The following is a 16521-nucleotide window of genomic DNA, read 5'->3' as shown; positions in this document are numbered from 1 at the left end:
ATGCATGATATATTTTATTTAAAATAAAGGTAAGTAAATATATATGTTGTGTGTATATATCTTATTCTAGATTTGAAAGGTGTCAGTAGCACTTACAGCATGGTATAGGCAGTAACCAGGAGTTTCCTGGTTTCCTTTCTAGCTCACTAAGACTCTTTGTGTGCTTCAAACTGGGACAACATTAGTTCTCACCTTCCAGAATTTTGATTAGAATTTAATGTGCTAATCCCTCTAGTAATGAACAGAGTAGTAGCATGAAAATAGAAAGGGAGTCTTTACTTTCTTTGACTCCCCAAGTCCAGCAGAGCTCTTGGAACCTTATGAGGAATTGAGCAAATATTTGTTAGGATAAGAACTCTCTTGAGTTTATGCATTCCAAGAACCTCACTCTTAAGAGAGGGTGAAAACTCTCTATCATAGCAGGAAGTGGACTGAACCCTGGGACTCACAGTGGGCCTTGCCTCTTCAGTCTCTGCATTCATGGGGCACTGGGTGGATTACTGGGTGATTTAGAAAAGTTGTTTTTATGTTTACCTGCTGAAATGGCAATTGGGAGATGTAAGGAGGGGAGAGAAAGCTGGGTTTTATTTAATGTTATATGAAGAAACTGCTAAAATATCTTTTATTTAGTAAATTATTTATTTACCAGAGTACTGCTCAGCTCTGGTTGCGGTGGTGTGGGGAATTAAACCTGAGACTACAGACCCTCAGATATGGAAGTCTTTTTGCATAACCATTATGCTATCTCACACACCCAAAACATCATTTTTAAAAACTATTGATTTATTAGTATATGTGAGAGAGAGAGAACCAGAGCACCATTGTTTAACCAGGGGTTAAACTCAGGGTATTATGCATTCAACTCCTGCATTCTACCACTATGCCACTTCCCTGACTACTAAACATTTATTTTAAAAGATTCATTTGTTTTATTTAGGGGTGGGGGCAGACCAGAGCACTGCTCATCTCAGCCATACAGTGGTGCCAGGGATTGAAGCTGGAGCCTCTGGGGCTTAGGTGTAAAAGTCTGGTGCACCTTGGTGTGTTGCACCGAGTAAAGGAGCTGGGGGGAGGGTTCAGGTCCTGGAACATGATGGCGGAGGAGGACCTAGGTGGGGGGTTAGAGTGTTATGTGGAAAACTGAGAAATGTTACACATGTACCTACTACTCTATTTTACTGTTGACTACAAACCATTAATACCTCCAGTAAAGAAAAAAAAATTTTTTTCACAAAGGTGAAGAAAAAAAAGTCAGGTACACTGCTACTATACTGCTTCCTCAGCCCCTAAACAGGCACTCCTCAGCTGGTGACTAGAGTAGCTGCAAGGCTCCTGGTGCAGACCTCCCAGACAACTTCATTATCATAAACTCCTCTAAGAAGTTAGAGTTTCCCCACCTGTAGACATTTACTAGCAGATCTTAGGAAGTTCAGATTCCACCTTAAACAGCACTGAATCTGTTTTTTAAAAAAAATCAATCTAAAAGAGTCAAATATGTCTATTAATATATAAAAATTATATAATTAATGTAATATACAATACATAGTACATGACATACAACCTATATATATATATGTATATATATATAGAGAGAGAGAGAGAGAGATTTTTTTCTTTTTTAACCAGATGCTCTGGCATATGGTGGTGCCAGGAATTGAACCTGGGACCACATAGCCTTGGGCATGAATCTGTTGCATAAACTGTTGTGCTGCCTCCAAATATATTTGAAGATCTAACTGACTATTCTAATGATTCATAAATCCCATCTAGCAAGTAGAAAGGCCTGTTTAAACATAATCTGATGTGCTGCAGCCCTTTACTCCCTCCCCTTTTTTCTTTTTATTTTATTTATTTCTTTTATTGGGGGATTAATGTTTTACATTTGACAGTGAATACAATAGTTTGTACATGCATAACATTTCTCAGTTTTCCACATAACAATACAACCCCCACTAGGTCCTCTGTCATCCTTTTCCAGGACCTGTAATCTCCCCCCACAACCCACCCCAGAGTCTTTTACTTTGGTGCAATACACCAACTCCAGTTCAGGTTCTACTTGTGTTTTCTCTTGTGATCTTGTTTTTCAGCTTCTGCCTGTGAGTGAGATCATCCCATATTCACCCTTCTGTTTTCTGACTTATTTCACTTAACATGATTTCTTCAAGCTCCATCCAAGATGGGCTAAAAATGGTGTAATCACTGTTTTTAATAGCTGAGTGTTATTCCATTTTGTATATATATATATATATATATATCACAACTTGCTCAGCCACTCATCTGTTGTTGGACACCTGGGTTGCTTCCAGGTTTTGGCTTTTATAAATTGTTCTGCTATGAACATAGGTATACACAGATCTTTTTGGATGGGTGTGTTGGGTTCCTTAGGATATATCCCCAGGAGAGGAATTGCAGGATCATAGGGTAGGTCCATTTCTAGCCTTCTGAGAGTTCTCCAGACTGCTCACACAGAGGTTGGAAGAATTGACATTCCCACCAGCAGTGCAGGAGGGTTCCTTTGACCCCACAACCTCTCCAGCATTTGTTGCTGCTACCTTTTCTGATGTATGGCATTCTCACAGGAGTAAAGTGGTATCTCATTATTGTCTTTGTTTACATTTCTCTGACAATCAAAGACTTGGAGCATTTTTTCATGTGTTTCTCGGCCTTTTGGATCTCTTCTGTGATGAATATTCTGTCCATGTCCTCTCCCCATTTTTGGATGGGGTTATTTGTTTTCTTGTTGTTGAGTTTGACAAGCTCTTTATTTATTTTGGTTATTAGCCTCTAGTCTGATGTATGGCACGTAAAGATCTTCTCCATTTTATGAGGGGTCTCTTGGTTTGGGTAGTGGTTTCTTTTGCTGTGCAGAAGCTTTTTTTATTTTATGTAGTCCCATAGGTTTATGCTTGCCTCAGTCTTCTTTGTAATTGGATTCGTTTCATTGAAGATGTCTTTAAAATTTATGTGGAAAAGAGTTCTGCCAAGATTTTCCTCTAAGTATCTGATAGTTTCTGGTCTAACATCCAAGTCCTTGATCCATTTGGAATTTACTTTTGTATTTGGTGAAGTAGAGTGGTTCAGTTTCATTCTTCTTAATGTTTCAACCCATTTTTTCCAACACCATTTGTTGAAGAGACTCATCTTTTGCCATTTAATAGTCTGAGCACCTTTGTCAAAGATTAGATGTCTATAGGTGTGGGGGCTCACTTCTGGGCTCTCAATTCTACCTCCCCCCTTTTAAGGGAGACACATACTGAGAAATTAGAGACACAATGGTATCACTTCCTCACCCACAGCACTCCTGTGGTGTTCCCATAACTGTCCCATGCTGGAACCTGGGAGCTTGGGCACAGTGAGGCAGGTGTTCTACTCGGTGAGCTAACTTCCCAACCCTGAAGGATCACCCTTTAAAAGACAGCCAGGGCACTTGCTAAGATTTCCTGAGTGTACTGAATGTGTAGTGAATCCAAGAGATTGATGAACTTAATCCTCTACAATAAAACTTCCAAAAGTGCAAAAGTTAAATATATTAATAGACAAAATGTTAAAAAAAATTAACTTCACTTCAAAGTTATGCTACCTTCTTTTTCAAAAAGACAGGTATTCTAAGATTTCTGTTTTTTTTCATGTAATGATAAAGGATTGTGTGCTGTGTATTCAATAGTTTATAAAAGAATAAACCCTCTTAATCTGTCCCTTTAATGAAAGTGATGTTTTCACAATGGGAAATGGCCTTTGAAAAGAAATTTGTACAATGGTAAAAGTGTTTTTCAACACGGGTGTTTAGAAATATTACCATTATCCTATGTTTTGTTTAACAAACAAAGCTACTATTTATTTTTTAAATCATATATCTGGACAAGTACACCTCATTTCTTCATCTTAAAAGTTTCTTCATTTAAAAAAATTTTTTTTAATTTATCATCTTCATTTTTTTCTTTCTTTCTTTCTTTTTTTTTTTTTTTTGCTTCCAGGGTTATCGCTGGGGCTCAGTGCCTGCACTACGAATCCACTGTTCCACTGGCCATTTAAAAAAAAATTTTTTTTGGATAGGACAGGGAAAATTGAGAGGGGAAGGGGAGTCAGAGAGAAGGAGAGAAAGACACCTGCAGACCTGCTTCATTGCTTGTGAAGTGACCCCCCTGCAGGTGAGAGTCAGGGACTCAAACTGGGATCCTTGCGCATGTCCTTACACTTTGTACTATGTGTGCTTAACCCAGTGCGTCACTGCCCACCCCCTTATTATCTTTACTTATTGGATAGAGACAGCCAGAAATTGAGAGGGAAGGGAGAGACAGAGAGGGAAAGAGACAGAGAGACACCTGCAGAACTGCTTTGCCACTCTCAAAGCTTTCTCCCTGCAGATGGGGACAGGGTGGGGGGGGCTCAAACCCGGGTCCTTGTGCATTGTAACGTGCGCTCAACCAGGTGCGTCACCACCTGGCCCTCCTCACTTCTCATTTCAATACCAGGACCTTGCACATACTCACTTTTACTGATCCTGGACTCACCTTTTTATTCATTAAAAAAAAAAAAAAGCTCAGATATATAATCAGAGTGAGAGAGACATCATGGCATTGTAGCTACCCATAGGCTTGGCACTCCCATACGGTGCCAGGGCTGCACCTGGAGAGCACTCATGGCAACGCATAGCAGCTGAGCTATCTTTGGGCCCCATCAGCATACCTCATTTTACTACACTCAACTTTATTGTGCTTCACAGATAGGCTTTTTTCTTTAGCTAATTAAATATCTGTGGCAAGTCTGCATTGAGCAAGTCTGTTAGCACATTCTTAGCATCATGTGCTTACTTCATGTCTGTGTCGCTTGATTAAACCATATATAGTGAACTGTTTTTAGGCATAACTGCTACTGCACTCTTAATAGAAACAGACTAAGGCTTCGTATAAATATCAATTTTATATACACTGGGAAGCTGTTAAAAAATCACGTGACTCTCTTTACTGTGGTGTTGCTTTATTGCATGGCTGTGAAACTAAACCTACAATATCTCCAAGGTGTGCTGTTATACTTTAAAAACTTGGAGAGCAATATTAGATCTGATTAAGCCTTTCTAAAGTACTTTAGAAGAAATAGAGGCATCTGAGTCCTTTGTTAAAATTACAAAATTCATATGCTTCTCGTAAGCTTGCAAGAATAAACGATTGGCCTCAGGAAAGAAAGAAATTTTCCAGTCAAATTTCAATAATGGCCTTTACATAAAAGGTGCATGGGCTTAAAAAAAAGTGTAAGTTTCTGAGCTTGCCTTCCCCATCTGCAGCCACTAACCTTTGTGAGACCCTTTCTTTTGTGCCAGCCATGTGGTTCACAACCAAGTAGTGAACTTAGAATGGTATCTTCAAGTCCAGTTTTACCACAGACAATTAAACTGATGTTTTTTTTTTAAAAAAAAAAAACTACAAAGCAATAAAAAGATCAGTGGGTCCTCAGGTTTGGAGGAGAAAATGAGGGATCTTTAAATCTACTTTACCACAGAGTTAAATCAAGGTTTTAAAAATTAATGAAGCAGTAAAAAATATCAGTGGGTCCTAGAGTTTGAGAGAGGGAAGAGGGATAGGTAGAGGTGCACTGGGAATTTTTAGAGCAATAAAATTATTCTGTATATCATTGTGATCTTAGACTGTACAACACACAAAAAAAATGAATCCTAATGTAAACTATGAACTTTAGTTAATAGGAATATTTCATTATTGACCTGTCAATTATCTAGAGCTGCCCTCCAAATAAAGTCTATTAATTAAAAAAAAACTTAATGAAGCATATTGAATTATAATTTTCTTAGAATATCTTATTGCATTTTTAATTAAAAGCAAACATATTTTGTGTGCTTAATAATGTAGATTATTATGGTATATAGATTATTATAGCAAAGCTTGATTACATTTATTAGTAAATCAATATCAGTCTATTAGGAGGGATGCACAATCAAGTGTTTTTACTATTATGATATATATGAAGTTGCCCATAGAAAAAGTAAACTTCATAAGGCTCACAAGTCCCTTGAGGTATCTTGATAAACACCCTTGGATGGGCGCTGGATGGTGCATCGCTGAAGAGTGGCCTCCTGGGGGTGGAGGCAGCTCTTGCGAGGCGGCTGGAAGTAGAGCTTCTGCCAGAGTAGCAGCCATGCTTAAGGACTTAGGGATTTGCTTTGCATGAAGAAAATAACATGCTATGGTGTTTATGGCCTGGCCAACAGAGAGTCAGGCCAGGGAAGCAAACCTTCAGCACATGAACATCCAAGAAAGGGGCTGGGTGGTGGTGCATCTGCTTGAGTGCACATTACAAGGCACAAGGGCACGGGGTCAAGCCTCCCGGCCCCATCTATAAGGGGAAAGCTTCTCAAGTGGTGAAGCCGTGTTGCAGGTGTCTCTCTCCCTCTATCTCTTCCTTCCTCTCAACTTCTGGCTATATCTATACAATAAAAAAAGAAAGAAAGAGAGAGAGAGAAAGAAAGAGTAAAAAAAATTCAAGGGGGTCAGCTGTAGCGCAGTGGGTTAAGCACACGTGGAAACGCAAGGACCGGCCTAAGGATCCCGGTTGGAGCTCCCAGCTCCCCACCTGCAGGAGGTCGCTCACAGGTAGTGAAGCAGGTCTGCAGGTGTCTATCTTTCTCTCCCCCCCTCTGTCTTTCCCTCCTCTCTCCATTTCTCTCTGTCCTATCCAACAACAACAGTGTCAGTAACGACAACAATAATAACTACAACAACAATAAAAAAAAATTTAAAAAGGGAGGGGAGCCAAGATTGGCTTAAAGGGGATATAAATAAAGGAGGAGAGTAATGATAGCACAGAGAAGTCTCCAAAAGCTTTAAAGTAGATAAAGTTTATCAACAAGCTCAGTTTAGGCAGCGAAATCAGTTTTCAAGAGGAGGGATCTGCTAGTTCCTGTACTCTCCAGCTTCATATCAAGGATCACCTGGAGTGGCAAGCCTCCACGGATGGCACCAAAGGGCTGGGTAGCCACCAGGGCTGGTATGCAGTCAGTGGGGCCAGACTGGGGTGGACAGAGGCGGCTCCTGCTTCCTCACTCATCTGAGAACCAAATTAGGAAATGCAATAGCCATTTTTCACCAGGATGGGGGTGGGGAGTGGTTTCTGAGCAGCCACCAATTAGAGTGCAGTCTTTCTCTCTCTTTTCAATCCCCCAAACCCTGAGTTTGTCTGAGATGATGTCTCATTAGGTACAGCAGTGATTTCACTTGTCTTGTGATGACAGAACTTTCTCTACACAATGTTATGTGGAGAATCAGTCATGTAAAGCAGACATGGGCAGAAATACTCTGATGATTCTAAGGAAGAACCAAATACACCATCCAAAAAGATCTGTGTATAGCAGCACAATTTCCAATAGCCAAAACCTGGAAGCAACCCAGGTGTCCAACAATAGATGAGTGGCTGAGCAAGTTGTGGTCTATATACACAATGGAATACTACTCAGCTATTTTAAATGGTGAATTCACCTTCTTTACCTCATCTTGGATGGAGCTTGAAGAAATCATGTGAAGTGAGATAAGTCAGAAAGAGAAGGGTGAATATGGGATGACCCCATTCAGAGACAAGAGGTTGAGAAATAAGAACAGAAGGGGAAAGACAAAGTAGAACTTGGGCTGGGTATGGTGTATTGCACCAAAGTAAAGAACTCTGGTGGGGGAGTCGGGCGGTAGCACAGCAGGCTAAGCACACGTGGAGCGAAGCACAAGGACCAGCAGAAGGATTCCAGTTCGAGCCCCCGGCTCCCCACCTGCAGGGGAGTCGCTTCAGAGGTGGTGAAGCAGGTCTGCAGGTGTCTATCTTTCTCTCCCCCCCCCCCCGTCTTCCCCTCCTCTCTCCATTTCTCTCTGTCCTATCCAACAATGACGACATCAATAACAACAACAAGGGCAACAAAAAGGAAAATTAATGAATATAAAAAATTTAAAAAAAAATAAGAACTCTGGTGGGAGTGGGACTTTCAGATTCTGGTACATGATGGTGGAAGAGGACTTAGGCTGGGGGTGAGAGTGATGTATAGAAAACTGAGAAATTTTACACAATGTACCAATAGCTATCCTCACTGTAAACCATTAATCCCCCAATTAAAAAAAGTACTCTGATGAAAGGGCTCTGAAAGCTATAGGGTGGGATTTCAGATTTACTGGATTTTCCATAATGGACCCTGACACATCATTTGAGAATCACTGTCTAGAGAAGCAAGTGCAGGCCCCTTGAGATGACATTCTTGGATTTCCTTGGCATCATCTCTACTTTTTCTTTCATTCTAGCTTTGCCACTTCATTGCCATTTTATACCCACCAGTACAGGACTGCTTCTTCACGTGTGTGTGTGCGTGTGCGTGTATGTGTGGTGTGTTTCATGACTCTGTGTTGTATTTTCTTTTGTTTTCTTTTTTTTTTCTGCCTCCAGGGTTATTGCTGGGTTATTCAGTGCCTGCACCATGAACACACTGCTCCTAGAGACCAATCTATCTTTTTTTTCCCTCTTTTGTTGCCCTTGTTGTTGTAGCCTTGTTATTATTGTTGTTGCTGATGCTGTTCGCTGTTGGATAGGACAGAGAGAAATGGAGAGAGGAGGGGAAGACAGGGAGGGGGAGAGAAAGACTGACACCTGCAGACCTGCTTCACCGCCTGTGAAGCGACTCCCCTGCAGGTGGGGAGCCGGGGGCTCTAACTGGAAGCCGGTGCTTGCGCTTTGCGCCATGTGTGCTTAACCCGTTGCGCTACCACCCAACCCCCATTGTTTTGCTTTCCATGGCTTCTGCTGCTGCTTCTGCTTTGAATGACTTTCCCACTGGCTGCCTCTGACCCAGTCTTCATATCTTCTCTGGAGAAGTGTTTATTCAGATTATCTGTTCATGACGACCCGAACTGCCCCTGTGGCTACAGACAGACTATGACCCACATAGTCAACGACTGCCACCTCTCCAGATTCAAAGGAGGTCTCGAAACTCTACATCAGGCTCAACCTGACGCTGTTCACTGGCTACGGAAGAAGGGCAAACGCTAGAAGAAGAAGAAGATTTTATCAGCACACTGCTCAGCTCTGGCTTATGGTGATGCTAGAGGTTAAACAGGAACTTCAGAACCTCAAGCATCAAAGTCTTTTTATGTAATGATTATACTGTCTCCCTACTTCTCCTTTTTCTTGGTACCTAAGTTTTAGCTTTTTTTTTTTTAACCAGATCACTGCTCAGCTCTGGATTATGGTAGTGCAGAGGATTGAACCTGTAACTTGGGATCTTGAGGCATGAGAGTTTCTTTACATAACCATTACACTATCTATCCCTGCCTGTGTTAGCAATTATTAAATATATTTTGGATATTAACCTCTTTCCAGTGTGTGACTTGCACATTTTCCCATTCATAGTTTATCTTCTTACTTTGACAGCAGTTTCTCTCACTGTACAGGATCTATTTGGTTTGGTGTCCTGCTCACTTATTTTTGTTCTTATCTCCCTTACTGTTGGAGTCCCCAAGTGCATTTCTTCTTCTTGTTTAATTTAATAATGATCAACAAGATTGTGGGACAGTAGGGCCACAACTCCACACAATTCCCACCACCATAGTTCCATATCCCCTCCCCTCTATTGGAAGGTTCCTATTCTTTTTTTTTTAATATTTATTTTATTTATTTATTCCCTTTTGTTGCCCTTGTTGTTTTATTGTTGTAGTTATTATTGTTGTTGTCATTGTTGGATAGGACAGAGAGAAATGGAGAGAGGGAGGGGAAGACAGAGAGGAGGAGAGAAAGACAGACACCTGCAGACCTGCTTCACCGCCTGTGAAGCGACTCCCCTGCAGGTGGGGAGCCGGGGTTCGAACTGGGATCCTTATGCCGGTCCTTGTGCTTTGCGCCACCTGCGCTTAACCCGCTGTGCTACAGCCCAACTCCCCCGAAAGGTTCCTATTCTTTATCTCTCTGGGAGCATGGACCCAGGATTATTATGGAGTGCAGAAGATAGAAGGTTTGGCTTTTGTAATTACTTCTCTGCTGGACATGGGTGTTGGCAGGTCAATCCATGCCCCCAGCCTGTTTCTATTTTTCCCTAGTAAGGTAGGTCTTAATTATGTTTTTTTCCCATATTTGGGAGCTACTCTCATGGGCCCCTTGGAATATACTCAAAATAGACTTCTTAGCTTTTTCCAAAATGGAGACCCCAAATTCATCTGCTATACTCTTACCTTTAGGTTCCTGATTATTAAACAATTTGTTCAGCTTTACATCTTAATGCTTTTCAGCCACCAAGTTGCAGTTGCTACCATGACCCCAAACACATTTCTAAGACTAATGCTGAGGAATGAATAGGCTATTTTCTCCTACATATTTTATGGCATCAGGTCTTAAGATGGAGGCATTTGGTCTGTTTAGAATGTGTGTGTGTGTGTGTGTGTGTGTGTGTGTGTGTGTGTGTGTGTGTGTGTGCTATTAGAACATTTATCCACTCTTGGGAAATCCACCTGTGATATTACCTCCTCATATAAGCCCCCTGGGTTCCTAAGGTGCCTTTGTTGTGAGAAGATATTTCACTCTACTGGAAGTCAATCTAGATCTATGTGTTATCCACCTCCACCTGCAAACTCCCAAAAGGTAGGCATCTTCTAGCTCTCTAAGTCTTCCATCCCCGTGCGTGGTTCCATTAATGCTGTTGTTTAAATATTACAAGGCCCCAGTTTAGAATGTGAGAACCCCTACAAAGCTAGCTTGAGCTAAGGAGAGAAGAGTGCACTCTAAAGAAGGGAGGGGCACAGTCTCAAAGAGAAAGGGGGGAGACAAAAAGGACCAGAGACAACCTGCTCCTGAAGTGTTTGTCTGGACTCACTGCAAATTCACATCAGGTCTTGAGCTTGCTGGACCTGCCCCCTGCTGCGGCCTGAATTTGCAATAAATCACCCTGGAGGATGCTCTCTGGTTGGTGACAGAGAGGCCTTTCCTGGAGCTCCAGAGGCTTCCCAGAGATGCTGCAGGCCTCCTGGGATTCTAAGCAGCATAATGGGCTTTGAAGAGAGAGAGAGAGGGAGAGAGAGCTAAGCATGGAGAGTTTGTTCAAGCAGCCTCAGGGGCGGGGGAGGGAGGATGATGTATTGGATAAGGACTCCTTCAGATCTGTCTGCAGGAAGAAATTTCTTACTGGAATAGTTTGCTCATGATTAGAGAGGGGGAGGGAAAGGGAAAGGGCATTTGGGTTTTGTATTATGAGAAACAGATGGATTCCAGGTCTTGCTTTAAATGCTGAATGTGTTACACTTTTGTGTTTTCCACACATAAAATGAACTAGAAATGCTGCACTTCCTCTTCAGAGACATGTTATGAGAATAAATGAGACCAGCTCTGCAGGTTCTGTAACCTGAAGCAAATCTGGGTAACTGTCCAGGCCTCAGTCTTCCCATATGTAAAGAAGGGATGATAATTGTATTCTACCTTTTTTTATAATATTAATATTCTATTTTAATATTTTCTTTATTTGTTCATTTATTATTTTGATAGACACAGAGAGAGATGGAGAGGGGTGGGGAGATAGAGAGAGAGAGAGACACCTGCAGTCCTGCTTCACCACTTCTGAAGCTTTTCCTCTGCAGGTGGAGATCAGGGGTCTGAATCTGCGTCGTCAGGTTGTAATGTGTGCACTTAACCAAGTGCACCATCACCTTCCCCCATATTAATATTTTATATATTATTGTTTGATTTATTTATTACCAGAATATTGCTCAGCTCCAGTTTGTGGTGGTGCTGACGATTCAATCCGAGACTTGAGAGCCTCAGGCAAGAAAGTCTTTTTGCATAACCATTATAAGATCTCCCATAGCCAGAGTCATTATTAAATATGCAAATCTGATAAGAAATCCGCTAGACAGAAAGAACTACTATAGAATATGTCTGAAAACATTTACAATACTACAACGAATTCAGTTCCTTTCCATGAAGGTGAGGAACAAAGGGAGTATGGATGCCAACATCAGGGGCTCCCAGGTGAGGGAGTCACAGGTGAGCTGGAGAGGATCCTGATGTTGCCCTGGTCAGGAAACCAACATGGTTTTTGGGGTAGCTGAGGTCAGGCTAAAGCAGTGCATTTGAAGATATTCTACCTTATTTAAAGAATGAGATGATCTATGTAAAATTTGTAATATGGGACCTTAAACAGGGTAAGCGATCAGTAACAGTTACCTAAAAGTATTACTGCTAACACACGAGTCATTTGGAAAAGCGTAGCTGAGGCTTAAAAGATACTGGACTACCAGGACACAAGTCAGCATGGAGCCTTGTTACTCGAAATGTGATCCTCGGAGTAGCGACCAGGGCATCATGTGGGAGCTTATTAGCAGTGCTGTTAGGGGCCTACAGGTAGACAGACAGACCTACTGTGCCAGAGCCTGTAGCCAAACACGATCCCCAGTGAGTCCTGTGCACACTGAAGTTCGGGAAGCATTAGCACAGAAGCAAAGGCATGTCTGCCACTTCTAGTGTCATTCTGGGCAAGCTCTTTAACCTCTCTGTGCATCTTTTATTGTCTGGAAACCCTGCCTCATAGGATTGTGGCAGTGATAAATGAGTTTAATCCATGCCCAGTAACCAGGATGCTGCCAACCTTGGTAACGGCTAGTCAGTGCCTGTTCTCTGTTCCCCAGCCCCAGATTAGGGCCCCTGTGCCTTGCACATGGAGCTAGATGACCTGGCGCATAGCCTATTTCCTCTCTGGAGGGAAGTCTGCCTGTGAGATCCTGGATGTCATCCGAATGTTTCAGTCTCTGTTTTCCTTCTGTTCAAATGGGAACAATGACTGTGCCTTGCTCTTAGAGATGCAAAGGCAGTGCACTGGGTGTGTGTGGGAGGTGAGCTGTGCAGTGGGGGCTGAGACTGGTGCTGTTCAGAGGCACCTCTGCGGGTGTGTCTCTGTCCCATGGGAGGAGCTCCATACTTCCTGCTACCCCACCAACTTGCACACGAACTCCCAGCGTGAGAACTCAGGTGCTAAGGAGGATGGGACCTAAAGCATTAAGGCAAAGGAGAGAGAGAAGGCCGGTGGGGACAAGTGAGGAAACCCATCTCACCCCATCACAGACGACTCACCTGATTTCCCATTCAACCCAAAACTCCCTGAGGTATGGCCTCCTCTAATTCACCAGCAAATCTGTGTAGCATCTAGTGTTTTACTTGCCACAGGAATGTGTAGGTGTGTGACTAGATAGAAAATACTGTGTTGGGGGGTCGGGCGGTAGCATAGTGGGTTAAGCACACATAGTGCGAAGCACAGACAGGGTAAGGATCGTGGTTCGAGCCCCCAGCTCCCCACCTGTAGGGGAGTCACTTCACAGGCAGTGAAGCAGATCTGCAGGTGTCTATCTTTCTCTCCCCCTCTCTGTCTTCCCCTCTTCTCTCCATTATTATGTCCTGAAGAATGCTTTCTTCCCCTCTCTCTCTTTCTTCCTCTGGTAAGCCAATAATGCATATATATCTTTTGAAGTCATCCCACAGGTCTCTGTTGTTGTTTTCAGAATCTCTTAATCTCTTCTTTCTTTTTTAGTTGTCTCTAATTTGTCCTTGATCTTGCTAATTCTGTCTTCAGTCTCATTTATTTATTCTCTCTTCCCTATACTGTTTTCTGGAGTTCATCTGTTTTGTTACCCTGTTCTGATACTGTTTTAGCTGGTTTAGCCAATTGTGTTCTTAGCTCAGCTATTTCAGCTTTCAGCTCTCTAATAACCTTGAGGTAATTAGTGTTTTCTTCCAGGGTCACATTGGTTGTTTCTGCATTTCTGATGGCAATTCTTTCAAACTCTTTACTCACTCCTGTGATTATTTTCTTAACTAGTGTTTGGATATTGACCTCATTATTTTGTGCTTCACCCTTTGAGGTGCTGTTAGCTGGACTCTTGTCCTGGTTCATTTCTCCAGTATTTCTTCTTGTTGGTTTAACCATTTTATATACTATGTTATGAGGTCCCTTTCTCAGTACTTTTCAAATTACTTATCACTCTTGCCTGGATTGACTTGTGTCTAAGTAAGGTAATGAAAGAGTTCACAGTTGTGGAAATTGACAGTTGTTTCAATAGTATTTTAATCCCTGAGTTGGAGCTCAGTGGCTAAAAGCCTCTTTTGTTCTTTTTCTTCCCTGTAGGCTATGGGAACCTGAGGGCTTTTAAACTGTAAGTAGGCTTCTTAGCTTAATCACTGACTCCTGACCAAGAGATAAAGCAGGGTGGGGCAGAGATAATCCAGTGGTTATGCAAAGAGACTCTCATAGCCCCACTGCTAGGCCACTGAGGTGTAGATCTTCTCCTGAGTTTCCTGGTTAGTTCTCTGTCCTTTGGTGTCAGCACAGGGCCTCCCTGCTGCTGCTCCAGATTCTGAGGGCAGTAGCAGTGGAGACTCACACTTGCATTTGGTGAGTCTCAGGGGAGTCCTCTCCTCCCTTCAGCTGTCCCCTTGTTGGTGAAACAGACTGGAGGTGGTGTCTCAACTGGTAAACTGCTGGACTGTTACCAGCCACTTAATCTCTCCCTAGGCTCCTCTCTGTCCACGAGCCACAGGTGTTTGCAGTCACCAGTGATTTGGTGGGTTCCTGAAGTCATTCTAGCCCTGTCTTGTTGTGCTCCCAGGTGGCCTCCTTTGGTGTTCCTAGTTGACCAGGGAGAGGCAAGGAGAGGAGAGGAGAGGAGAGGAGAGGAGAGGAGAGGAGAGGAGAGGAGAGGAGAGAAACACAGCTGCTGCTGCTGCTCTGTAGCCCTGCCTCCAGAAGTCCTCCAGCCCCAATAATCTTTAGAAGAAACACTATATACAATTGGCCAAGAGATAATATATATATATATATATACACACACATATCAACTAAAAAACAATTATTGTCTCTATAGCGACCTTTATTAGAATCATCAAACAAGTAAATGCAATAAAACTTAAGGTTAACTTAGACCACACTAAAACCCTAGGACTATTTCCTCCCTTACTTGAGGCCAGACCCCATAAACCTAATACCAGCTTGGATACAACAAATGACACTCAATACTTTAACAACTGTGAGTGTGAATAGCTTTCATGTGTGTTAAGGGATGCCTTCCCACATTGTAGTCAATGGCTGCAGTACTTAATTTTCAACACAAGAGAGAGCTGCTGCCTAGTTTATTTAACTAAAACCATATTTTCTAGGTTTGACTATTTCTCCTTAAACCATATTTTCAGAAAGTAACCCACTAACCAAAACTATGCTATCAGAATAGAAGAAAATTAGTATTCATGGCACATTATTTTCTAAGCAGGAGCTTCTCCTAAACTATATGGTTAGTAGGGGAAAGGTAAATTTAAAATGTCTGAAAAACATATCCTAGGGAGTCAGGGGAGTAAGGATCCTTGTTCGAGCCCCTGGCTCCCCATCTGCAGGGAAGTCGGTTCACAAGTGGTGAAGCAGGGCTGCAGGTATCTATCTTTTTCTCCCACTCTCTGTCTTCCCCTCCTCTCCCCACTTCTCTCTGTCCTATTCAACAATGAAGACAACAATAATAACTACAACAAACAATAAAACAACAAGGGCAACAAAAGGGAGTAAATAAATAAATAAATAAAAACAGATACCCTAGACCAGGTGTGGAAACTTTGTTCATAAAAACTGTCTTGGAGCCTTAGTGTGTATGGGTAACCAGTCTTAGTAATCAGTCATTTCTAAGTACCCACAGCTTAGTAAGGTTCATGGTTCAATTAAGATACTGGCTGAAACCACACCTTCAAACCCTGGAGGTATAACTTCTTTTACCTAGAGAGGTAAAGAATAGACTATGCAGTAGCCAAAACTGAACAAACACCTGGCATTTAGAACCACAGAACTTGTGAAAAAATTAACAAGTAATTGTATGATTTTAAAGGATTTCCTGCTTTACTAGATGACTCTCAACAATTTTTTTCTCTCTCTCCAAGTTCAATGGTGCTGTGCATTTTACCAGTCTTGGATTTACCAAATTTGAACCTTGAACTTGAACACACCATTTTTCAGAGATGCCATTTCTGTTCAATACAGTATGCATTGTTAACATCTAAAAGCAACCCTCAGTAGGCTACAAGGTGTAGATTTTTTTTTCAGTATGTGAATTTTTTATTCTTCATAAAGTGCAGCAAACATGATAGACAGGCTTATTATTAACAGGAGTTACAACTAGGAAGACAGACAACAAAGCAGAGCTGTGCCTGCTCGGCGGTCTACTCCAGCTGTAGCTCTCCTCCTGCTTGGGGCAGGGAGAAGAAACATTCAGCAGGAAGCCTGGACGTCAGGTCGGAACTCTTCTGAAAACACTCATGGCCTGCATCAGTGAGTGGGAGATCAGTCTGGACTTGGAATGAATGAAGCTCAGAGGAATGCCTAGCAGAGTGATAAGCCTTCTCCCCTTGGGGGGAGCAGGGGAACACTTCTCCAACCCCAATAGCCTCCCCTCAAAGTGTGACCCCAAACTTCTGGACACCTGTGAACACTTTCCTCATCTCTGACTGAGGCTGGTCCTTGTAGTGGCTAACATGACA

This window comes from Erinaceus europaeus, chromosome 18 (genome assembly GCF_950295315.1).
Source record: "Erinaceus europaeus chromosome 18, mEriEur2.1, whole genome shotgun sequence".
Classification (NCBI taxonomy): Eukaryota; Metazoa; Chordata; class Mammalia; order Eulipotyphla; family Erinaceidae; genus Erinaceus; species Erinaceus europaeus.
This window is presented reverse-complemented; position numbering follows the sequence as displayed.